Source organism: Heliconius melpomene, chromosome 20 (assembly GCF_056956725.1).
Source record: "Heliconius melpomene rosina isolate 202511_hmr_F chromosome 20, ASM5695672v1, whole genome shotgun sequence".
NCBI lineage: Eukaryota > Metazoa > Arthropoda > Insecta > Lepidoptera > Nymphalidae > Heliconius > Heliconius melpomene.
Window position 1 is genome coordinate 11,164,204 of NC_140408.1, and position 27,538 is coordinate 11,191,741.

At 33.3% G+C, this 27,538-nt stretch overlaps 1 protein-coding gene and 2 non-coding genes across 3 annotated transcripts in view; 2 read left to right on the plus strand and 1 right to left on the minus strand.

Moving 5' to 3' along the window:
- Positions 1-1,554: 1,554 nt before the first annotated feature.
- Positions 1,555-1,636, minus strand: TRNAS-UGA (transfer RNA serine (anticodon UGA)). Its single transcript has one exon. It is a non-coding gene; the product is annotated as a tRNA-Ser (tRNA).
- Positions 1,637-2,230: 594 nt separating this feature from the next.
- Positions 2,231-2,312, plus strand: TRNAS-UGA (transfer RNA serine (anticodon UGA)). Its single transcript has one exon. It is a non-coding gene; the product is annotated as a tRNA-Ser (tRNA).
- A 13,508-nt stretch (positions 2,313-15,820) lies between these two features.
- The window catches only part of LOC146527991 (uncharacterized), a 49,909-nt gene continuing 38,191 nt past the window's right edge, over positions 15,821-27,538 (plus strand). The window contains exon 1 of the mRNA XM_085205457.1: positions 15,821-16,038. The gene's annotated coding sequence lies outside the window, so the exon portion shown is untranslated. The remainder of the gene's footprint in view (positions 16,039-27,538) is intronic.

Consider the following 27,538-nt stretch of genomic DNA (forward strand, 5'->3'; position numbering starts at 1 on the left):
AGTAATAAATAATTATAGCCTTAAAAGAGAAGTGAAGTATCAGATGAAAGAGCTCTGTCTAAGCTAAGCTTGAATTTCATAAAAAGTTCGAGACCTCCAATCTTTGTATGGAATCTTCGGTAAGCTAGGCCGACTTCCACTTGTCCGGTTTTTTTATTTATTGATGATGATACTTTTGTTGATGTTTTTCTTTCAATTTTTATCGAACATCGATGCTTTAGCTCCGAAGTTGACATCTATGTCAACATCGATGTTTTTCTACCATCGGGCATCCCTAGTTCACAGATTAAAATGCAATTATAGGAATAATATGAACCATAGATTATATATAAGTGATATTAGAAGTCTCTTGGCAAATGCTACAACATTCCAGCTATCCTGAAATACTTGCTTAAAATTGTATAAATAAATAATAATAGTAATAATTTGTTTGTCCCAGAGAGCTAATACCGATAGCTGTTAGGGTGGTGGTTCTCGACCATGAGTGGCATCCACAAAACGAACCATGCTCAGTGGGCAGGCTTTTCAGCATTAGAGATTCGGGTGCATCGACTATTTGGTCAAGATCGCTTTAATGGACCAGTGTGAGTGATCATTAGGGTAGTTTTATTAATGATAATCATTTTTAACTTGTTTAAAGTTATTTTGTTTGAATAACTCATATAAGTTACTGTACGAATACAAGGGGATACAGTTGAACATTCAATATCTAGAGCAATGACTTAAACTTGGAACGATTTCATGAACAGAAAAAAATAATACAAATTATAGAACATAGTAAAATGAATGATATATTTATAAAAACTAATGTTAATTAACTGTATAAAGAATTTATCTTTTCTATTGATCGGCAGAAGGCGTTGTCAGACGAAAAGAAATCCAAATAATGATGTGCTTGAACATCGTTACAATTTATCATAAAATATTAGATATAGAATAATTCAACATTTGGAGAGGTCCAGCTTTAAAAAAAGATGTAACATTTTGTTCCCATAAAAACTGTCGACTTAAAAAATGTTGCTGGAGGATGTTGTAGTTTTTACCTCAAATTTGTCTATTTTTTAAAACTAAGGTCAACTACTTTATCTATCTGAATAATAAAATAATTTATGATTTTTATAAGTCTTTCTTGTGTAAGACTTATAAAAATCAAACGAATTCAATATTCGTGCGTTGCAAGTTGCAGTATTTTACGGTGTAAGTATGTCAAACTGCTGAGTAATGTTCTATTATTTGTTTTTCAATAATCCTTTTAATTTGTATCTATTATATAACTAAAAATTAAATTTATAAGAAATAAGTGGCGCTTCCGGCATTCTGTCATAATATTACCATCTCAACCATATCTTTTGCTTATTTTGTTGTAAAAAAAGTAAATTTTAGATTGCGTCTTAAGCATAAAAAATGAAAGAAAACATACATATTTATAAAAATATGTTTAAGTTCTGTTTTCTGTTCTATTATACAAAATACTACTTAGATTTTTAACTCTGCACTTGTTGCCGTATTTTATGTCTTTATTTGTAATAAAGAATAAAAAGGATATATGCCACTCGCTGAGGACAGGATTCGAACCTGCGCGGGTAGAACCCATTGGATTTCAAGTCCAACTCCTTAACCACTCGGACACCTCAGCTGTGTCAATTCATGTCAATTTAATGCCACATTATATACTTTTTTTTATACGTGACATTAGCGAAGTGATTGGTGCATAACTGGTACGCTCGGGATGATGGGATGACTAAGAACAGAAAGGAACATTGCTTTTTAAATATAATTTACGAATTACAACTTTATATAATTATATTAAACGTTTTAAAAGCAGGAAAATCAACGTCTACTATCATTTAATATAGACAATTAGACATATCATGCATATGATGAAAAATATATATTTTATTATAAAGATAAATAGTTTTTATGGTGAAATACTCCAATCTCTGGAAATACAGGTTCAAATAGGAACAAAACACATTGTGTTAGATAGTCCAATGTATGCAAGAAATGCATAAAGGCGAATAAAAGGTGTCAAAAGAAATCAAAACAAAAGAAAGGAAATAAAAATATAACTAATATAAAAATATTTATTTATTGAACAGCTAGAAACAATCCAAATCATTAAAATATTTATAATAATCTTTAAATAGTACAAATCAAAACACTTGTATAAATATATAATAATAAATATGTAAGTCCTACTATGAATATTTTATTTATAATAATATATACAGCTGAGGTGTCCGAGTGGTTAAGGAGTTGGACTTGAAATCCAATGGGTTCTACCCGCGCAGGTTCGAATCCTGTCCTCAGCGATATTTTTTATTACGTTGTAAACCTGTTATTATAAACCTTAAAAGATGTTGTTTTTAGTTTTTTTATTAAAATTAAAAAAAAATAATTAACGTGAACTAAATCTAGTTTATTTAAATGAAATTACAGTTTTTGTGATTGTTTTTTTATTATATTTCTTGTGAACCCAAAATTGTATAAAGTAAATATATCTACTATATATTTTTATTTAATATTTTATTTTAATCAGGAGAAGATCTCGGTTGACCTTCGAGAACATAGTATCGATGATCCTAGAAGACAATTACGTAAAATAACATTTTAAGAACCTTCGAGAGTGCATGAATGTGTGTACCCGTCTTGTTGCAGGGAGAGGAATTGCTATATGATTGTAGTTTAAGGGGTCCATTTTTTAACTTCACGCTGTATCCCGCAAATAGCAGGATAGGCAGAGGGAGCCTAGAGCCTACTTTCCGCCTAATTCTGGAGGCATTGCTTGATGAGTGGCAGAACCCAACGCCACGCAATGATTGGAATATCTCACTTACAACCAAGATTTCAATCATTTTATTTTTATAAATTTAGTAAAAAATATATGTTTTTAAAATTATGTATTTGTTTAAGATTATTTTTTTTCGTATCATGTAAGTGATCTTTATTAGGTATACGGGATAGTCTATGCTTCATATCGTCCCTCCCTTTTTTTAAAATGTATATTGCTTTGAGCCTGAAGCCTTTTGGTAATATATCAAAACAAGTTCCTTTATACTATAGAAAGGTCGTCACAAAAATATTTATTATTATTATAAGGAAAAAAATGAATTTTCTCAAGCATTCGGCGGGTTGTTGAAGCAAATGTTTCTTTGAAGTGGTGATTCACGCCTCAATCAGTTCTAAGAAGCGGTCGGGATGCTGCTCCTGGGTCAGGGTTCGCTATACACTAGCATGAAAATATTAAAAAAAGTGAACACTTTTAAAATGTTATTCCAACTTAGAAAAAAGAGAATTTTAAAATGTATAAAAAATTTAAAGTAGCGAGATTTGACTTTTTTCAAGACTTTTTTCTGTTATACTTTATATATTTATTAATTATAATTTGTTATTTTTTTGCAATTAAATATTTCCCTTTTAGGATAGAAACTTTTTAACTAAACAGTCGACTTTTTAGTCGACATGATTGCAAACTAAATTTCTTCTTGTTCTGTATTTTTCTATTTTTTTTCTTATATTTAAAAAAAACGTTACAGGATGCTGAGGGCACCTAGTGTTAAGACACTATCTTGCGCCTATCGTTAGAGACATTGAGTGGCGGTACTCAACGTCGCACATTGCTCTGGAAAAGAAAGGAAATTAATTTTCCTTGAATACAATTCGTATCCTTATATGTCGCATTTATCGTCAAAAAAATCAACCTAGAAAATAAATACCATAATATTATTTTAAACCTGTCAGCCCTACGCAAACCGCGGAGAGTACAGTTAGCTTAGAACATTTTTATAAAAATATGTACCTACCTACATAAAAGCGCCTTACAAAAATTATTCAATGTTTTTATAGAGTAACTAAACTTACAAATAGATATACAAAATTTTACGAACAGCGTTTTTGCTGGCGCTAACGAACTGTTTACTTAACTTCTTGTTACCTTTTAAAAACAAAAACTAGAAGAAATTCTCGCATTTTTGTGTAAAAAATTATATAAAAAATAATTGGTGCAGCTTCACAGCAACTGACTGTAAGTGCGATGGTAGTGAGTTCGATTTCCACTCGGAGAATTATATATTTTTATTTATACTACACGCTTTGGTTGAATAATTTGGGCGGTGCGTGGGATTCGAAGTATCTTAACACTGTTTCCTCTGCCTACCTTAATATATAGTATATCTATATACATACCTACGGGATACAGCGTAAGCTAAAATAAAATAATTCTTTTGTTTAAATAAAAGTTAATTATAAATCCATCTTTAAGAAAGTCCAAATGAATGAAATGAATGTCAGTACCTATAATTATAATATATCAATTTTATTGTGCCAAGTAAGTATTCTATTTATAAATAAGTAATAAATTTATAGCTTAATATGATACGATTAGTACGCTTATTATGGGGAAGCCCCTAATAATAATAGTTAAGCAATTTTTTGTATGCAAGTTGCACCTTTGTGTACAGTTAGAAAAAGAATTATGCATATAAAAATATTATTATTTTGTTGCATTATATATAGCAGGATAAGTAGAGCGAATCTAGTGTTAAGATTCTCCATTTTGAGACATTATCTTGTTGGTACCAGAGCGAAGAAATTAAAATGTTATTAAGTACCCCCGATTGGGTATCGAACCCACATCAGTTATTATTTTATTTATACAAAACAATTTCCTTAAAACATAGTATAAGAATAAAAGAGGAGAGAAAGAAAAAATACTTAAATTCGTACATATATGTAAATGAGGCTATCTTGCCGCAATAAAAGTGTCCGATCGATCGATCTAGATGCTATTCCTTTTTAAGGGAATGATGTTATTTATAAACCACTGAAATTTAGGCTCATATAAATTATTATATAGCTTCAATTTATTTGGTGTAGCTGATTTGATATAGACAGGACCCGAGGAGTGGAACTCTTCAATGATTGGGTACTATAACCTTTCTGTACTTTTTACGCACTAAACATGCGCAATAGCGCACGATAAAAGCATGGTATTATGTTTTTTAACTATTTTCTTATATTTTTCTGGAATCTCTCTACATAACATTTTATTCAAAAGTAATAGCATAGCGGTGAAAATTGAGCGGTGTCTATCTTTGCCCACTTTGATCCAGCGTGAAACTAAAAAAATACCATCTAGCACAAACAGACAGACAAATAAATATCGCATCAATAGGAACCATTTTTATATATATATATATATATATATCTAAAAAATATATAATTTTTGTCAATCGCTTACCTTACGCGATATAAATGTGCTTACTAGCTCTATGACATTTGACTCCTAGTTCGCAAACACTGTGTCAGCAATGACCGCATTATTTAAAATACATAGGCACTAAAAGTATTGTGCAATATGTATTTTTCCATTAATATATTAAAAATTGTACTTTAACATATTTAATAGTTTTTTTGTGATTTTGTAATAAATTTTAAAAAATCCAGCTTCATCTACCCACTCACTCTGTTCTCTATTTTTCGCAAATTTTTCAAGACACGTATGGTTGAGTGGTGCAATCAATCTATCTTGTTATCAGAAAAAAAAAATTGTTCATTCCCCCGATTGGGAATCGAACACACAACTGCTTGTTTAAAGACGAAGAAGCCCTCGTGATTAATTATACATATTTTTATTATATTTAATTGTATAGAGCTTTGTTTTGCACTCACAGATATCCTCCAGTTATTTCCATTTGAGAACGCGAGTGAAAAATAAATTGGAAATAAAACAAACATAAAATATCAATAAAATTAACTATTTTACATTTTGTAATACAACATTTTAACTATTTCTCTAAACAACAATGAAATTATTAAACTATGTCTTCTGTTTTCAGAAACATGAGGTAGTAGACTAGACTAGACTAGACTAGACTGTAAACGCGACGGCTGTGGATTCGAATTTCCCTAGGGGAAATTAGTTATATTCATTTCCTCGCTCTGATGATAAGACAAATCCTCGTCTGCTATGTTAATGTGCATACATAGTGAAAATACCAGGACAATTGAAGTCAGTCGTGGCGCAGGGGCACTAAGAGTGCAGTTTGTGGGTTCAATTCTCACTCGAGGAAATGAAATACCTATATATAATTTATTTGTCGGTAACTAGGCAAAGCGCAGAGTTGAGTTCCGCCACTCAAAACGCAATACCTCCAGACCGAGAACCTTTTAATGGGAACGAAGTATATTAATACTAGGTCCCCAGGTTCCCTTTGCGTACCCTACTATATGCGGGATACAACAAGATAAAAATAAAATAAAAAAGTAACGAGACAGATAAGATAACGTATAGTTAGATAATAGATTGCTGAAATATATTACATTTATGTTTAGGAGAGGATACTTACTCGCTATGTAAAGCTGTAGGCAGTTTACCATTTGTTATAGAACTTTAGAGCTTTGAACGAATTCTTTGAAGTTACGTGATTCTTGAGATTTTCAGTTAATTCTTTCACAAATATCTAATAAATATTTTACTTCCACAAATTATTATTTTACAAAAATGTTGGGATAATATTTTTCAAAATATATAGTTTAAATTTAATATAAATTATTACTTACTATGTGATTCCTTTAAAATTTAACGCTCCATCGTTGATTTCCGCCGCTCAACACGCAATGCCTCCTCCTGACTTCGGCGTAAAGTGAATGGGGTATCTTAACACTAGGTTCCCTCTGCCTACCCTGCTGTATGAGGGATACAGCGTGAAGCTGATTTATTTAATTAAATTCCAAGGAGACTCGATATTTGTAACAAAAATACATTGGAATTAGGGTATTTATTCTATTAAATCATTATTATATTACATTTATTTTCATTTCCACGCTTATATTGGCAAAGAGTAGCGTCTAGTTTCTGACATTAGCGTGCAAAAACGACAAACAGACAAACGTCGGTTTGTTTAAACAGATTAAAAACCTTTTGGTTTGACTATTACATTGATAAATGCCTAAATTGACCGCCACGCTTTAATACGCCCGGGAAAGTAACTTATGTATATTAATTTCCCCGGGTGTAAATCGAACACATCGAACACAGCCAAAAAGTCCAAAAGGTCAAAAAGCCCAAAGTATAAAAAAATACAAAAAAATAATATGTATCGTAATAATTTATTATTAAAACTGGAGTAGGTAAGTGACGTCACCGCATACGTATGTAAGTATCTCGCAAGTTTTCATTGTTCTTGACCGATAGCGTTCATGCGTCAGTACCAATGGAATTTATTGATACATTATATTAATTAATAAATTTTAAATTTTATATATTACCTGGCTTGGTCCGTGTGGTCGATTGGAAATAACTTAAGGTCGTGTATGACACGTGCATTAATATAAGTTTTTTTTTAGCACGGTAGGCAGAGTGAACGTAGTGTTAAGACACTTCGTTTACCGAGGAATCCACAAGTAATAGCGTTTACACTCTCACACTTGTGCCCGGCACTACGACAAGCCTCAAGGTCATTCTAAGTGCAATAATTTTGTCTGTAGGAACACTGGTTTACATTGAAGCGATTAATTTGATGCAATATAACGTTCCTCTATAAATTGAGAATCTTAGACAAAAAAAACTCAATTCGAACTAATAATTCCTGAGTATGACGTCCTTATATGCTCCTTCTGAAATGAGAAAGGATAAAAGGAAATGATATACCATTAGTTTTTCTGCCTATGTGCGGCAATACAGAAAAACTACGAAAAAAGAAAAACATAACCCAACTTGGTGATAAACTAGGAGACAATGAAAATATATTAAATATGTATATTTTTAAAACTTTGTCTCTTAAGCAGCAGCTTAAAGCTTACGTAGCAGTCTAAAATAACATTTTCCCTAATATAACAGCTTTACGCTGTATCCGGCAGGACAGGCAAAGCAGAAGGTGCCTAGCGTTAAATTATCCGTCGTCGTCGTTATTCAACATACCACTCAAGACACAAGTATTCGGTGGAAAGTGCGGAACGGAAGTGTCTCAATAGGAACGGAGTGTTTCAAAACTAGGTTCCCAGGTTCTCTCCGCCTATTCTGATATGTGTGGGATAAAACGTGAACCTAAAAAAAAAAAAATTTTTAAAAGATTCCATTTGCCTAGGCCAAGAACAGTAGTCAGTGGTCAGCGTCAACGACCTGCTGAGTCAGCTACCGCCAGTCACGCCACCGCGTACGGTATCTGCAAACAATATAATAATGGCATATTTTTTGTACTAATTTTAATAAATCTATAAGTTATATTTTTTTTTACAAAAAATTTATAATCTGAACGAAGCGGGATTCGAATCCGCACGTCTTGGGAACAGTCCGTTCAATTTTTAGTACGTTTTCTAGAAAAAGTATTTTTCTACACTAAATTTGGAGTTACTTTAAAAATTAATAAAATCTATGAATAACTCATATTTTATTATATAAATATAGAAATTGTAAATAAAATTTTATTTTGCAATGTCGATATAACATAATTAGATTTGTTATCACCTTTATGCCTTCAGATTTTTTCCTGAGTGATGCTGATCCCTCAGCAGCACTGGGTTCCCACCCAGTGTTCAAAAATCTGAGTGTTGAGTGGCAGAACTCAACGCTGCGCTTAGTCTTAAATCTAAAATTATTATAGAAATGAAATCAATCATAATTCGACTGATCAGTGGAAATCGAACCCACGGTAGACGTCAGACGCTACCCCGCTGCGCTACGAGGGCCTCAATTTCGCTGGATTGTGATATAAGACACCGCAGAGTAAGCATCGAATATAACGATATTATAGCACGTGTGTTAAATTAAGCAATATATAAGTACATACATATATTCTCTCCGAATGAAAACGGCCGAAGTAAAAAATTTAATTTGCATAATAATATTAGGATTTAAAATATAAATAAAATACCAGTAGTGGTGCAGGACCATAAATAAATGTGTAAATGTAAATGCAACTGAAATAAAATATTTAAGTTAATATTTCCATTTCATCACTCTGGTGTCGAGGTGAAGAGCGACATTGAGTTCCGCCTCACACAACGCCTCCAGAATTCGGAGCGAAATTGGGAACGGAGTGCCTTGACACTAGGTTCCCTCTGCCTATTCCGCTGTGTGCGGAATACAGCGTGAAGCTGACTTTAAATAAATAATTAAATTGTCATTATAAGTACAGTAAAACGAGAAATAAAATACAATTCACATATATTCTACTTATCCTATATCTTATAAAACAAAGTCGCTTTTCGTGTCTGTCTGAACTTTCTAACTCTTCTACTTCTAAACCACCCAACGGATTTTGATGCGGTTTTCACCATTAGGTCGAGTGTTTCTCAGGGAAGGTTTATATATAGTTTATTATTTGTACATTCTTATGTAAATTAACAAAAATACGATAAATGTGTATAAAGTCCTACCCGTTGAGACATTTTGCGCATGCGCTGCTTTAATGGTAAGTACTACATGAAAATAATGTACTGGAGTATTGTTTTTCTTAATGAGATCTACAAAAAAGTCCGCGACAGCATATTCGTACCTTTTAAGAATAACGTGTAGTGATCATATTTCTGTCTAAAAATAGTAATTTCAATATATTTTTTATTGTGAGGGATATTTTTCCGTAATGGTATTAATCCTTATCCTTTAAAATACTTTATTAAATTTCTACGTTAAACGAAGATAAAATTTGCTTTTCACGCTATTTCGAAATTGCGAACAGTTTTAGAGAAAAACGCATTTAATTGTTGCATCACGCCGTTCACACATCAGCTGTATCGACTCAAGTTTTACTTATCCCTTACTCTCAGCATATAAATAAGTATATTAGTTACGTTGGCCATTTAATGTAGATAAAAACTGTCTTTTACTGTTTTTCATTTTAATAAGTACTTTAGAAGTTGTTACAATATCAAAAAATTCTTGCTGCGAAACGCGCCCTGCGACGTTTTGCTTATACAAGCGCGTCCGCCGCGCCCGCCTGCCTTACACGCATCGGTGGTTCAGTGATAGAATGCTCGCCTGCCACGCGGGCGGCCCGGGTTCGATTCCCGGCCGATACATTCTATTTAATTTTCCTCACAGGCAACCACGTAGTGCTTGCTTTTCATCAGGGACAGAATACCCTCTTCAGCATTAACCACAAGCTCGAAAAAAAAAAACCCGCCTACCTCTATAGCAACGAAGATTTAGATGCGTTTGCACGTATTGGATAATTGGAGTTGAATGTATTATTTTAGCGCGATATATTTGGTTTCATATTTTTTGTAGTAGTTATTAGTAGGTAGGTTTTTGTTTATAATTTCTTCCGTTTAAAAATAGTCATTCAACTATCTAAAAATAGTCATTTAAATATATTTTAATAAGTACTTGATTAGTAGCACAGATTTAAAATTACGGTACCTACTAAAAATCCTTGCTGTGTAAAACAATTGGAAAATCCTTATTGAAACTACTAAAATGCGGGTTGCATTAGGGTTTAATTAATTTTCACATTATCTTAAGTGCTTTGCAAACATACATTATATGAATAATCCAGTAGTAAAAGCGGGCGAAGCCGCAAGAGGGTCGCTAGTATTTATAATAAATCGATAAACATATTTATAAATTGGTATTTGCGACCCGCGCCCGCCCAGGCGTGTCTCGACGCACCGCTCGACGCCACATCACCCATGAAATAACCTTCGCCGCCTCACCTTATCTATTTCTATATATAACATATAAATATGGTAAACTGATGAGGATTTATCTAGATGAATGACTGTTTGATCACCGTATACTGAATACTTATAATTTTTTAGGAAAATTCATATTTTTTGAAATAGCAGTGTAGATACGAGTACATTCTGGTTCCTATTTTTCGTCGAATTTTCGAGGCATTGTATGCTAGGTGGCGGAACTCAACGCCGCCGCAAAAAAAATACAGTAACAGCTCCCGCGTTTTGGGCCACTAAGAGCTTTACTAGCCAATAAAGTTGGAAATTATAAATATAATTTTAACTAAGAATTATTTTTATAATTAAGAGGCGCAGTAGCACATGAGGCTGTAGACGATAGTTGTGGGTTCGATTTCCACTTGGAGTAATGAAATGTTTCATATTGTCATTTCCTCGCGCACCGCTCAATTTTTGAGACATAGCATGTCACAAAAATTGGGTGATCAAAGCGAGGAAATGACAATGGAATATCTCAACACTAGGTGTTGTCTGTCTTCTTCGGGAAACAATATAAGCCTAATAAATCAGAATAAATATTATAAAATTATTTTCTTTAAATTAAATATATTTATTTTAGGGTGGAAAAAGTTCATCCAGCCGTCTCCCCCTTCATCAAGAGATTCGAGCGTGAAATTAATCTCTAAAGCGTTTAGTGGCAAGTTGACCGTCAAAATTATTACCTGATGAGATTTGTAAGCTCTAGGCTATATGTGATATGATTTAGGTAGGAAGGAATATTCATGGTGTATCTAGAAATTTTATATTATATGTGTACAGATGTGTGCTTCATCATCATCATCAGCAGCCTGTCCTCGTCCACTGCTGAGCATAAGCCTGTCCAATGACCACTAAGCTCGATGTGTGCTTAATTGCAGATTTATTTATTTTTCTTCGCGCACATAGCAAGTATGGCAAAGTAGGCAGAGGAAACCTGGGAATTGAAAAGTACTGACAAATGTATTATTATATACCTATTTGGGGAATCCCGCAAAATGGGATAGATATATAGATTATTCATCTATACTCCTATAACTAATATTATAAAGCCTAATTCGGTTGAACGCACTAATATCAGGAACTACTAGTCGAATTGAAAAAAATCCCTTTTCCAGATAGCCCATTTGTTAAGGAAGGATAAATGCTATTTACATACCGGAAAGACTTACTTCGACCACTTCTTATCTGCCATTTATTTTCATTTGACCAAGCGAAGTCGCAGCAAAAACATAGTTTAAAATACGCATATTGGGCTATAGATGATCGCGGAAGTCACATTGCAACTGCAAATTACAGCATAATAGTGGCTTAATCGAATAATATATAAGTTTTTTGAATATATAAGTGCGACCTTTGGCTTGTTGCGAGCTTTATTTTACGACGAATTCTTTAAACTCATCTATTAGACTTTCGTAACGGTGACCGAGACCCAAATAAAATTATTACTCATAGTATATTATGTTTTATGATACCGTCGAGGCACTCGTGATTGGTTGTAAAATTTAATTTAAAGGAATGCTTATGTTTCAGCTTCACGCTTTACCCCGCTATATGCAGGGTAGGCTGAGGGAACCTTATATTAAGACTTCCCGTTATCCTTCATCTCCCATTTTCCCAGATATTGCGTGATGAGTGGTGAAAATCAGAATAGCTCAGGTTAACAGAAACGGGGCTTTAAGTGGGTATAGGTAGGTCTCTATCCATATCTTAAAACTATTGATTCGATTTTGATAAGAAATGGGTCTTTTACTAATTTAGAATATACTTAATTTAAAACAAAAAAAGATCGCCTCGATATAATTTTCAGTTTTTAAGAATTTAGTGGCTAACATACGCTTAAAAAATTTAACACACGTTCTTGGAAGCTTAAATAGATAATCACAAATATTATCCAATTCCAATTTCCTACTAAGCTGATACCCCTCTATTTTTGAAGTCAGGTAAAATTCCTTATCTATCCGCCAACTAGGTGTCGACGCTAACCAAACCCCAGCATATATCGTTACGTTCCGCGTAACTAATACAGATGACATCGCCGACCGCACGGCAAGCATCCTGTTACAAAACAGACGGGCTCATCTCACATGCCTCTAATGCACGAGGCATTTACTTATGAACTTGAGGAATTAAATGTACTTTTCATATATAATTGAGGAAAGCCATGGCATGGGCGAAAACTTGAAAATGAAGTGTCTTAACACTACTATAGACTCATTACCTTCAATTTCTAATTAGGACTAAAACCCGTAATTTCCTATTTTTTTTCTCTGTAAATGAGAGAAAATATGCCTTTTACCTGTTATGTATTATTCTATAAATAATGCTGGTGGTCATTAAGGAAATAGTAGCTATAATAGTAGCTGGATAGTCCAGAGATCATTAGCCGGAGTGATTGCTCTCTCAGTCCTGCTATAAACCTGTCCAATCAATTAATTGGTGTAATAAGTCATATGGTACTGTCGTGCTGTTGCAGTGTCAGAACAAGTTTGTTCCTGATGGTAGTAGATTCTAATCGCGAGGGACAGATGTTGTTATGACAGACGATGCTTGGTTTACGCGATATTTTAGTTTTAATGGGACTATTTAAAAGTCTAGGTAAGTTTAGGGTTTAAAATACATATTGAGCGCTCTAAAATGTATTTTTTGAATGCTACAATAGTAAAGGTATACTAATATCTTTATTTATCTTTAAAAAACTGAAGGTTTTCTTTCAACTCAATGATCTCAGGAAGTAAAAATTGAAAAAAATATTTTTATGTTAGATAGCCCCTTTATCGAGCAAAGCTAAGGCGGTAATACTCATATATGAGCCAGTAGTTCTACCCTAACTACCTATATCACGTTAATAATTTCTATAAAACCTACAAAACCTGTGGTCTGAATTACCCTATACATTCATAATGTGTCCATTTGTCATATCTGTATAATAGCTACTCGCGGACCTAGGGGGGACATAGGGGGGGTCTCCGCATACATGCTCTCCGGGGATCATCATGCTTATTACGTGACCCTCCTCCAGAATCACGAAACAAATAGCTTGGTAAGCAAAGGGAACCTGGGAAACTTGTGTTAGGATAATTCGTTCCCATTAAGACACTTCCGTTCCCCAGTTTCCGCCGAATTAGCAATGCATTGCTTGTTGAGTGGCGGAACTCAACACTACGCTTTGTTTCGTTACCAGAGCGAGAAAAGGAAAATATAAAAAATATTAAACATTTGCCACGACTGACCTCAAAGTTTATTAGAAACAGAAATAAGTTACTTTCGTTAGTCCCTTAGTTTCATCCCACAAAATATATTTTCATTCTTTTATCTTTAAAACAACACATTGTGTATCTACTGACAGAACTAGCACGGTCCGAGTAACGTATTGGATATTTTTTCAATTTATTCCAGCCCAGTTTTAAAAAGCTGACCTCACTGTGTTTGTTTCTAAAAAAACTTCTCGGCCTTATTTGGCACGTTCATTCAAAGAAGGCACAGATTCCTTTGGGAAGAGATTTTTTTAATTCCAAATTCATGAACGTGAGCAAAGTTAGCACAATAGTTGAATTTTTTTTAGTAAACTCGTTTGTAGCAGTATATTTTATTAATATTAAAAATTTATATCAGAAATAGTATAGCTTTGTGTGGATATACTACTTTTTGTTAAAGAGTTCTCTATAAATATGCATTAGGGGCTTAAAATTTATTATTTAAATACTTAGCAATTATGAAAATAAGATTTGAGTAAGCATAAGAACTTTAAACAACATTTCAACGCATTATGCCGCACGTAGAAGGAGAAGGTAGAGAGAACCTGGGAACCTAGTGTTAAGATACTCTGTTCTTTACTTTCCGCCGAATTATGGAGACATTGTGCTTTGAGTGGCAGAATTCAACATCGGGCTTTATCTTGTTACAAAAATAAGAAAATGAAAGTATTTCCTCGAATGGGAATCGACCTCACAATCGGTCGCGCTTACAGTGGCACGCCACACCGGCCTCAAAAATACATTTTACAAATATTTACAATTTGTGACTACTATTCAAAGAAAGATAGGAAAATCTGTTTCCTAGCAACCTCGCTGGTATTTCAGCACCGTCTAGCCGTATAGATATCTATAATTTTTCTCAGAAATCGATTATTACTGCAAATATTCTTCAAGGAAAACATATAAACCTATAATAAATAATACTTGTGTAATATACGGTAAGTATGTTTAGACGAACATATAGGTTTTTTTTATAAGTGCAGAAATTACAGGTAAGTTCTTCTATATAAATTAGTATAAGTAATGTAGTAAAGTGGTGTGATATAGATTCGCTGGTAATTAGTCTAACAAATTTTTTTGATTCTAACAGTCTGAGATTAGCGTTTTCCAGTAAACAAATATTTTAGCTTGCATTTGGTAATTTTTTTGTGACTACTAATATTAATTGCTGTGTGAGGTAAGAAGAGAGAACATACTCATAGTAAACATTAAGAGACCTAAGTGTCTCTATTTGTTTTGATGCATTTTATTTATTCGGACTAAGGAAACCCCCAATTAGGTAGCTTGGTAGTTTTTTAAGAGACCGTCGGCCGTGGCGAAGGGGCACAAACGTGTGACGTAAGCGCGATGGTTTCGAGTTTGATTCTCGCTTGAGGGAATGAAATATAAAATACAAGATTTTTTTTATATCTAAATTTAAAAGCTTTTTTTAATGTCTGACACATTTTACCCATTACTTTTCCGTTTTAGTTGTTTTTTATACATTCAATGGCCTTATATATTTATTTAGAGGTATAATATAATAGACTTATGAAAACTACTTTGAAAGTTACAAAAAAAAAAGCTTACACTCAAATATTTTATGTAAATTCAACATCTTTCACATTGTATTATTTTACCTATTACTTTTTAACTAATAGCATATTTATTTAATGACTAAACAATTTTATCATTCTCCATAAGCAATTGCCAATTATAAAAGACATTTAGTAAAAAAAACAACTAAACATTTTTTCTCATACATACATACAGACATACAAAATAAATACAAAAATTAATTAGAAATTAGGTAAGTGTCGATGACCTGGCGATGATCGCAAATCACCGCAGAATGCAGGTCGCTGCATGGAAGGCCGTTAACGCGCGCGCAGCGAAGCCAGCTCCGTACAGCGTAGTACCGAGGTCCGAGACCGAAGAGACACTCGCGCCCCGGCTCCCAACGCGGTCGCACGCTATGGCAACACCTTGAGCCTGTATACGTTATATATTATATAGAAATACGTGATCAAGCCACACGTGTCAGCCACACGCCACACGCCACAGGCCACGGTCGAGACACAGTGTCAAGCCATAACGTGCTGTTTTGTCAAAGTTGTTATTCGTGTTTGTTAAGGTAAGTTTAATTCATTTTATAATTTACCTACCCATCCAGCTTTTTATTAAGATTTTTTTATTTATTATTTTTATGTTTGTTTTAGCGATTTTTTTATTGTATTTTTTAGTTTTTTTTTGTGTCGTGCAAGTGTGTTGGTATAAAAAGTTTAGAATTATTGGTGAATCAATCGGTGGTATCATTTGTATACATATGAAGGTTCCCCCTAAAAATAAATATATATTTTTAAAAATTCTGACAATTTGTATGTTGTGCTTTCGTTTTCTGTATAGAACAGTTGTATATAATATTATATACATGAATGAAGCTGTCGGCATTGTTGTCATAGTGGACTCGTCGCCATCGTCTCCAATGACAGGTTAGTTCTGCAAATCGATGAAAATGACACTAGAATCTTATTTCTTGGAATATTTTAATCGAAAAATATGCGTATACATATTTTTTAGATATCATTGAATATTACATAGATTTTATTATTATATTGTCAAATTATTAGTAAAAAACATTTAGATTGTAGTGTTAAGAGTTGGTAGTGGCTTGATACATAGTAAAATGCATATAATAACTAAATAATATTATGTTAAAGATATATACGTTATTCGTCGTAATTGAAAATATATTTATTTTAGATTTTTCATAAATAAATATTACTTATTTTTCATATTTTTTTCCATTAATAAAAGAACAGCTTCACACTTTTTCAAACCCAGCAGTATAGGCAGAAGGAACCTAGTGTTAATATACTCCACTCCCCATGCATACTTGGTCTACCAGAGCATTGAAATGAAAATAAATTCATAGTACTCATTCCCACGTGTGGGTACCAAACCCACTACCATGCGATGCTGTTCCACTGCGCCACAATCTACTTAGCATTCTTGTATAATATGGGATAGGAAATTAAAATCTTAAAATTCCAATGTCCTTTAATTTTTGGTATATTATGAATATTGCGTACTAAGGCTAGGTGATGAAGTGTCGATGTCGATGGAAGCAAGTTTAATGTCTAATTGAGGTATTCGAGATAGTATGAGTAGAGTGAGTAACGTAGAGTTTGGACATAAGGTTCTCTCAGTCTACTATGCTATATGTGGTATACAGCGTAAATCTGAGAAAAAAATTGAGAATAATATAATTTTCCATTACATTGTAGATAAGGCTGCGCCGGCGCATCAATATGAATTCTAATAAGTGACGTAATGATCTTTGACCGCTAGAGACGAAAATAATGTGATATTGACTTTAAAGTATTTGCTTTATCGTTTTTTACGATATTTATTTATAGTTAAGCTTTTTTTGTAATTTGCGACGCAGTCAATCTTTACTTATAAAAAAGGTAAATAATAATTTGTAAATTTTCAAAAATGCGGCTTGGTGTCTTAACAGTAGATTCCTTTGCCTGATACATGCAGGATATAGCGTGAAGCTTAAAAAAGATGTTTCTAATTTCCCGAAATTTCAGTCCCGAACAGAATTCAAATCCAAGAACGTTATGTATAGTCTGGATTTAAGCACGACTAACTTCAACTACAATGTCAGCAATTTATATTATAAGTAGCTTTTATCTGCGACTTCGCCCATGTGGTCAGATCAGCTCTGGTAATGAGGCACAGAATTCAGGATTCGGCGGAAACTAGGAAACGAAGCGTGGAGCGAGTGTATTAACATTAGGTTTCCAGGTTTCATGGCTGCCTAACCTTGCTATGTACTGTATCCTGTACAGCATGAAGGTAAAGAACAAAAAAAGTATCTAATGGTTAAATTTAGTGATATAGCTAAACGATTTCTTAATCAATTCAATGACAATATCATCAACGAACATTTTATATAAGGCAAAATTTATTATATGTATTCACTGAGTCATCAGCAGACATTACGGTAAAATTTTAAACTATTAATCCTAATTTCCTTGAATTTAGTTATTATTAAACCTCCGACCATTGTTTGTACCTATTATACTTTAAAGGAAGTTAAAATTTGACACTACTGTAATACAACACTACATGTGATATTAATTGTTTACGAGGCTGAAAGTTATGGGTTCGGTTCCTATTGAAGGGGATGAAATATTTTAAATTCGTCGTTCTGGTAACGAGCATTTAAACTTGACTGAAGTCTCGATAATTTGGCGGAAAACGAGCCAAGCCCAGCTAACCCAGCTTTACACTTTTTAAGATTTATTGTCTAAAGATTAAAGTAAATTATTATAAAATATATATATTTAAAATTATAATATAAAATTTATATTTCATTAAAAAAAATAAAAGGTCACTTTTTTAGCTATCAATGTGACTCAAGTTTTTGCATTTACCAAAAAACATAATATTAACAACTTCCTTTAAGACCACAGATTGAGGTACATCTACAATATATGAAACTTCCGTTACTGAGCGACTGGCAGACAACGCACAGGCCAAACTCCTGGACTTACAACCTATATGACATTTCGCACATAAGTAGGTTGGGGGTGCCCTTCACTCCTTAACCATTTATATAAATTAAATTAGGAAGTGCCCTGCTCTCCTCAATCATGTATAGTGCCTACTAAGACAGGATTCCTTGATATTCTTACGGAATGCAGAAAAAATGAGATATTCCATCTTCTTGCAGCTTAAGCAAGCCGCAGGTAAAAGTTAATCAATTTATAAACTGACTTGGTTCCAAGAATAACTAGTCTGTTGGACGTTACGCAGAATGTCTATATATAGCAATACCAGCCCCCCTAGACCCCGTGACGTTGAACACCAAGTAAGGAAGGATGCAACCATTATTGTATGGTAATAACACTTATAAATATGCATCAAATATATTTACGCTATCAAGGCGCATTTGAAAGTGGCTGGTTTAACGCGATGGTGGTAGGTTCTATTCCAACTCGTGGAAATATTAATAAAAATTAAGCAGCTTCAATCTTCTTTCCGCATAGCAGAATAAGAAGAGAGGACATTCTGACAAATTTACATGACATTGCATATTTAGCGACGAAACTTAACGCCACGGTTCCTCTACTACAACGTAGAGACGAAAATAAATTAAATGTATCTTCAATTAAATAATCTTTCCTTCGAGTGGGGATCGAACTCACAACAATCGTAGTTACACTTAAATAGTTACAGCGACAAGTGAAAAAAATAGTGTTTTACCACTACCTTTCGTGTATATAGATGGATGAGAATAAAAAAAATGCATTATATGTCTGTTTCCCAGCACAACGGCTAGGAACAACCACAGCTAGGTAGATTCCTTCGCTGCCGTCTTTGTGAGGATTTCCTAATTAATTCCACTCTATATTTGTGTATCCTGCGTGGTCATGTAGCGAATACTTCAAGATTTAATCTTTTACATTTGTAATATTTTAAAGTAGGTACTATTTTAATATAATATGATAAATATATTTTTTTATATTTTTCCTTTCCTTATTTTTTGAATAACATTTGTGAATCATGATAAAAAGGCTGACTGTTTAGAGCAATTGTTGTAGGTTCGATTTCCATTCGGCGAAATAATTTATTTTAATTTCCTCGCTCTGGTAACGAGGCAAAGCGCGGCGTTCAGTTACGCTACTCTACTCGATATGCTTTAAGAATTCAACGTTAAAGTGGGAACGTAGTCTTACCAATAATTCATGTTATTAATATTATGCTGGTATAGGAACATAGCCTTACATTTTTTGTGTAATATGTTTTTTTTTTTTTAATTATAATTTCCAGTATGTTAAAAAATATCTAAAGTAACCGTCGTTGACGAAGAATTTATTGATTATATCATAAAACTCATTAGAGATTCACATATCATATTTATATTCTTAGTATTTCTAAATAAATAATGATTGCTGTTATTATTGTTGTCTCCAATAACTTTATATAATATATATTATCTAAGTAATTGAAGATACCTTTGCAACCATGTTTTAAATGTTGATATGACATTACGCTAGATAAATTTTAATTTGACATCAAACTAAACTCAAACAAAAATCCCGTGAATGATATCGAACCTACTACCTTACAATCAGATATTTCACTGCGCCAATGGTGTCAAAGGCTTATATAATTAAAGCATATTTTGACGGGTCTCGAAGTGCACTCGCGGAATAGCAAGGTACTTGCGTAAGGTAATTGTTTGAGCGCACTTTGAATGGCGAGCGACGTCTGTATAGGCTAGGAACTGGCTGTGGTTATTGTCACTTGTTGTTTTATAGTTATTAGACTAAATTTAGATTTGATATATTTTTAAAGCTTCGATCTTTATCTTTATTTGTAAGTGAAATGTGAGTCATCTACAATTCTTTACCTCCGATTGAAAATCGAAGCTATTACCATTATGTCAGACAAACTTATTATTTCTTTATCATTTTAAATTAAATATAACAGATTTATATAACACAGGCAGATTAATTAAGAAATTTCACAAATTAAAATCGAATTAGAATCAACCGTCTCCCGGGCTATGCGATGCACGACAGCCGCGTTGCGGATGTCGCAAGCGGCGCTTGTCCACTGCCGGCGGAATTGGAATTAGACTACGCTACCCGACGCCCATAGCAACGCGTAAGAATTCACTACTTTGCATATGTGTACCTACGAGTATGTGGCGGAATAAATCGGACTTCTTACTATATATATACAAATTCAAAGAATTTACTTAAAGCTACACTTGGCAACTTTTTTAAGCTTCGCTGTATTTAGAATATTGCAAACCTGGGAACCTAGTGTTAAGACAACCCGTTTTTAATTTTTCGCTGAATTCTAGAGGCATTGTCGTCCATTGACTGGGTGGCCCGTGTCCATCTCCGAAATTATACAATCAAAAAATTTGCACTGAATAATTAAACTAACTAACTAACTAAATTTGTTCAAAGCTAAGGTACAGGCTCCCTTGAAAAGATGCGCCCATGTGGGAAACATCCCTATAATTTTCTGAACACTTTAATTTTATTTTTATTACTTTTAACATAGTTACTTTAGCTTCATTAAGAAATTTAATTTTAATTTTAAATTGAGGTTAAGCCATTGTTCCTTTAAATTTGTCTCTCAATAGGCCACGTAAAAAAAATTACGGGCACCGATTATCTTAGTTTCACCCTAAAATCTTTTAAAACATAACTTTTTTTAATCTACTAAAAACATGACATTTATAATTTTCTTTGACATGCATAACATTATGAATATTGCATCGGTCATTGACTCGAAATTGCCAAATTGTACACGTCTAAGCAAAAGTACTGTTACGTTGTTAAATAAAAGTAGACAGAATACTTATTATGTAGATGACTATCAAATTGCAGTGTCACGTGTGGCTCAGTGGTGCTGGTTATACACAGGTGGTACTAGATTGGATTTTTGCTTCAGCCAAATATATTTGGCACAGAAAATTTATTAATTTTGTTCATCTGAAAAAAGAAAAATCAATAATAAAAGTTATTAATATTTGTCTGTCTATATATATTTATCTCCTAATATTACTTACGTCATATTGTATGCATTTTTGTTATAGTTTAGAAAATTAAAAGGATACATTAGAGTTTAGATGCTATCATGTAATTTTGTTATACATATATGGATGTCAACATTATCATTAGGTATATTATTAACTACCTTTCACTTGCGGGTTCGCTCGTGTGTTCAAATAGAAGAAGAAGAAATAAAAGTTATTATATACCTTTTTCAATACGAGCCAGTAGTTCCTGAGATTAGGATGCTCAACCAAACAAACTTAGTATAGAAGTTTATTTCATACATCCATCTAATACTGAAAACATTAGTGAAAGTGTTCTAGCGGCGTTGCACAACATCTGATGCCCGGTGCGCTCGCATTTGGCAACGCGACAATTACATTATAATCTCGCCACGCCGAGATCTGACGATACCCTTGTTCCAGCTTCATTTTGTGTTTGAAACGACCAAAACTTCACTTGAAATTTGAATTGGCAAATGCTTGTTACTAAAGTTTTTTTTTTTGGTAAATTTCATACATTTTCCATGTTTGCTGTGTTAGAAAATGGATTTGAATCTGCGATTCTTGGAAACCGTTTAAGTGGCATGGGATCGAATTCCACTGCGTTCATATTTTTCCAATTACTATTTTTTTAAATACAAAAGCTGCCTCCTAACATAACATCTCTCTCTCATAACATTTGTATCAGGGTCGGGAGTCCTCTGCCTACCCTGCTACATGTCCAACATCCTTGTTGGACCTAGTGTTTTACACTCCGTTCCACATAACGCCTAAATTTCAAAGAAGTTTCGTATTAATTATTATAAGGCACCACATAGTCTAATTAAGTAAAAAAACAATAATAATTTTAAAAATGCTAATACAGTATGTGTGGGATAGTGACGAACAGCTGATTACCCACCACGCTTATTAATGACCACGTCTAAATATAGCTCTTTTATTTTACTCAATTTTGGCGCTTATACTATAGAAAATAGAGTTTAGGTTTAAACAGCAAGTTGGTAGCGAATCGTGAAGTTCTCCACTTTCCTTGGGAGCGTGACGTGAATGAGTAATTTTCGGCTTTGTATGCGCGTGCGCAAGACAGACGCACATGCGTTAATACAAATACAGTGTTAAAAGTCATACATAAATAATTAGAGAAGTTACATTTTGATTCTTTTGTAAGCCTACGGTTAGGTGGTAGTGTTGGTTTCTTATTTTTTTTATATAGTAAATATTTGCATGCTTATAGCTTGTCGAAGTCCAAATATTGTAAATATAAGATTAGGATTTCAGATTATCTTATTATTTTTATGACTTAGATATATTTTTTATTTTTTTTTATTACAAAAAAAAAAAATGTTTTTTTGTATGTACATACAGTATAATTTTCATTTATTTAATATCCTATTATATTATATTGCTGAAAAAATAAATGTGCTTATTGTTAGTTTCCAAAAGAAAACCAAAACCGCAGAGTATCTCGTTTTCGCACTCAACTAATAAACCACAAATGGTTGTTGTGGATTTTCCCATTTATTAGTATGTAAATGTTTTATATTAGTTAGATGACAAATATGTAAATTATATTTGATAGTGATTGGAATTATTCGCATTTTTCTACTCTGGCAAGAAAAGGCAAATGGAGTGTCTTAACACTGTGTTTTCTACTCCCTTGATTTCAACTCCTTGAAAGAAATACGTAAAACAACAACATGATGAGATGAGATCGCCTAAATAAAGAAAACTTGAAGCGATCATTCGAGACAGGCGACCTTAAGGCCGGCCCTGGCTCGCGTCAACCGCGCCGGTCATTGAACATATTGTATTTTTGTAAATGTTAAAACCAATTATAATCATTTCCCTTTTGAGTGATTCTATTAATATCAGAGACACCATTGGGGTTCACTTGGCTATCTATGTAAGTGTGGTGGTTGTGAATTTAATCCCAATTTAAGATACTTATATAAATTACATATAAATTTAGTACCAATATATTCTATATAACATTTAGATCACCATAAACATATTATGTATATAAGGCTGTGTGGTGGTCTGGTCAGGTCTGGTGCAGCCACATAGTGTCTGATTGTAAACGCGACGGATGGTCTGGTCTCGGTCTTAAAAATTGGGCAGTGAGGGAGAATGGAGTATTTCAGCAGTACGAGAAGTAGATTATCTTTTTACTGTAGTTAAAACATATCTGTTGGCCTGTTGTATCTATATTATTAATTTTAAACAGTTCTCGTAGTTACCCAGCGTGTCAGTCAGCTCTTATATATTATAACTAACATAACAAGGAAATTATGTATTATTACATAATATAATATATTTATATATTATTAGTCATAACGATGTCTGAACAGAAGCTACGAGCCACGGTCAAGGTGTTATATGTTACTCCTTTGTATATGTGCATACGAAAGTTCGCTTAGTTGAAAGCTCGAATCTCAGGAACTACTACTGGCTCCAATAATAATTATTAATCGTTTCAGGTAACAGACCTACAGTGTGTCATACTATATTTAACTTTTTTCTATTTGACCATATGCGCGAAGCTGCGGGTTAATTGCGGGATTGCGGGATTGCGGGATTCAAGATAATGTAAACTACATAAAGCTAGAATTATAGTGCATTAAAAATCTTTGAAGGTTTTTAGTAATGGAATATTAATGTAACAATGTAAAGTTCTGATGATGATACTTTGTCGTGATGTAATTCTATTTATCATAGTGATTCAGTGGAGTTTTAATAATGCAAATTAGAAATGTTTTTTTGATTCCTTCTCCTGTTAGGAAAGGACGACGGGACGGCTTGTTCTTAAATGTCTTTGAGAACACAGTATCGAAGGAACACTGGAAGGACTGTAAGAAGATGTTGATGACAGTGGACGACGCGAAAGAGGTACGAGGAGACCGTTTCGTTTGGCGCTCCGTTCTCTCTGGCTACTCCGTTAGGAATACTGCGTACAGCTCTAAGAAAACGAACCCACTACCCCATCTCAGCAAAAATTGCCACTATATAATGTAAACAAATGATAAGGAAACTCACAACCACGCGCATCTGCACCGGTCGGCCTTACGTGCGACCGTGAAAGACCATCGGTAGGCACGTCGCGCCGGTCTACCATCACATGATATATTTGTATTATATACTTATATATTTATTTGTATACATATTCCTTATTTTTCAAAAAATAATATGAAAAGGTTACAACATACGTGAAAAAATAACAATAAATTGATTGATAAGTGTCTAATTATAGTTTCGAAGTTCGTTTGGACGACGTATTATTATTTTATGTTTTTACGTTCCGCGAAGTGATTGTGAGTTGAATGGTTGTGGGTTCGACTACTCGGGAGAATTAAATATTTCTTAATTTTTATTCTTCGCTCTGGTGACGAGTGAGTTCCGTCACTCAACACCCAATGCCTCTAGAATTTGTCGGAAAATGGGTAAAGGAATTTTCAGGTTTCTTGGTTCCCTACTATATGCGGAACACAGTGCAGCTATATGCACAAATTTAAAAAAATATATTGTTTAAGAAAAGAAAAGACTAATAATAAATTTGATGAATTTATTAACATTATTCAGCTTTTGCATACAAAAAATTTACACCTCTCCTATAACTTCTATTCATAAAAAAATTAGTTACCCCCAAAATGCACTATAGGACAAACATACATACACCTACATATTATGTATACATATATATATATATACAAAAATACCGTACCGTCAAGATGTTTGCACAAACCCTTAGGATTATTATGTGTACTGTTCGCTTGACGTCCGCCGTCCGTTAGACACGTGAGTCACGGCCGTGAGTCACCGTGACACCGTTGCCATAGCCTGTATGTAGTCTCTTACAAATGTAGCTATATAGCTATGATTAATAATAATTTAAGCTTAATTTTTACTTATTTACAAATATTATCATGCTTAAGAGTTTGTTTGGTTAAGCGCGCTTATCTCAGGAAGTACTGGTTCGAATTAAAAAGCCTTTTATGTTAGATAGTTTATTTATTGAGGAACGATATAAGGCTGTGATATTAAATCACATTAATCGTTTCGATGCTATTTCCATTGTAGCTGTGGTCAAACGGTCAAGCCGTTAGTGTCACGTGTCAAGGAAGAAGGTCTTCTTCACGAGGAAGAAGTCGAAGTCTAAGAGTTCTTTGATATAAGTATTATGCCAAAAATATAGTATTTATTGGTGTTTTACTTATAATGCTCTTTGGATTTTGTCGTCCATGCCATTGTCTTTTTATTAATTCTTCTTAAAACATTTGTGATGCATTATGTCATAAAAATTTCATGGGAAGTGCAGATAAGTTAGGGAATATAGTGTTAAGACACTTGATTTCCTCTCAATTTTTAATAAAAATAATTTAAATATAATGATTACTCCGGGGATCGAATCCATGACCATTGCGGCTACAGCCAGACAACTACTTCCAGTTCCACACAACATATATGTACATATATAGCGTAATATACAAGTACACGAGCTTCCTCACCACGAGCGGCGGAGCGTAGACACCTTCTGTTTGTAACCAATCGATTGTCAAAACAACGTGTCATTAACTGACTATTATTTGTTTTGTGACCCCGTTCTAAGTGCTCTAGTGACTCATATGTAGCAATATTATGATATATGTTATAAATGAAATTTATTTATTATATTAATTAATCTTCTTTTTTTATTGGGGTAGGGTTTCGTTCTTCCATCCCCTTGGAGACCATGTGGATTGGCAAAACTGTAATGTGCACTGTGTCTAGAAAAACTGGTAAAATGTCTATATTTAAAATATAAACACTTTCGCGAAAAGAAATCCACAGATAATCGGAAAAAGCTAACACTTTAATCTAAATTTCTTTATTGGAACAATTAAAAATATTTTTCGTTTTTATAATTACAACAAAAAAAAATAGATAATTTTTATCTAGCAAGCGTAATTCTCCAAAAAATCTAAAGACAAATAAGCTGTTACGGAAAACTAGAACACTACGAGATTTAGATTTGACTTACAAATATAATTTCTAGTTCTTTAGAAAGTATTTGAGAGCAGTAACTATTGTAGATATAAAAAATGTACCGCTCACTGTAAGTAGGCTGTGTAGGTTAGTTTTTTGTAGCTTTGAAGCTTTTTAAAAAATAATTTAGTACATAGATATGACCTGAATGCCTAGATATTGTTTGTAGTTCAAGGTGCGGACGAGACCAATCCATTTTTTTGTTACTAAGCCGAGATTATTTTATGTGTGTTTCCTTTTTGGAACGGAGTGCCTTAACGTTCCCTCTGCTTACCGTGCTGAGTGCGGGATTCAGCGTGAAGCTTAACGCATCTACCGCGAATAGAGATAGGGAGAGATCTAGGGTTGTGACACTCTAAATTTAACCCATTTGTTATAATTGTATTATCGTGATACTTTTCAGCTATACGTAGATTAGGTGACTATACAGTATTAATGTACCTTCGAACTTGGTCTGATGATGGAGCCAGGGCTTGAATAGCGGAAGTTCAAAGACATTACTAGTAAATAGTATTTCCTAGAGTTTCAAAACGGACTCACAGCTATCATGTACAAAAATCTATTATTCTATGATATTTACAAATCGCTATCAACTCTGAGATCGATCTTGAGATGGGATTTTCATTAACAGATAACAATGTATGAATGAAAACGGCATCTCAAGAGCGATCCTATGCAAAATGTAATCTGTCTAATGCAAAATATGCATAAAAATAAATAATAAAAATAGTACACAGCTTTTTCACCTGGGCATCGAAGCCGTGCTCACTGACCTACTTGCCGATCTAATCGCACCGAAATGAACTCGTAATATGACGAGATGCTTCCAATTACTTATCGACTCTAGTTTTAATATCATTTTTATTTTTAAAAAGAAAGCTTTATCATTTTTTTCTCTATTTATAAAAAACTAGGTTATTGTTACGCTGTGATGTTCTTTGACGGTTGTTACTTCTTTTAATGTATGATATGAGAGAATACGTTCTGTTATTTATAACGTTTGATTAGTGAGAGACATAGAGTT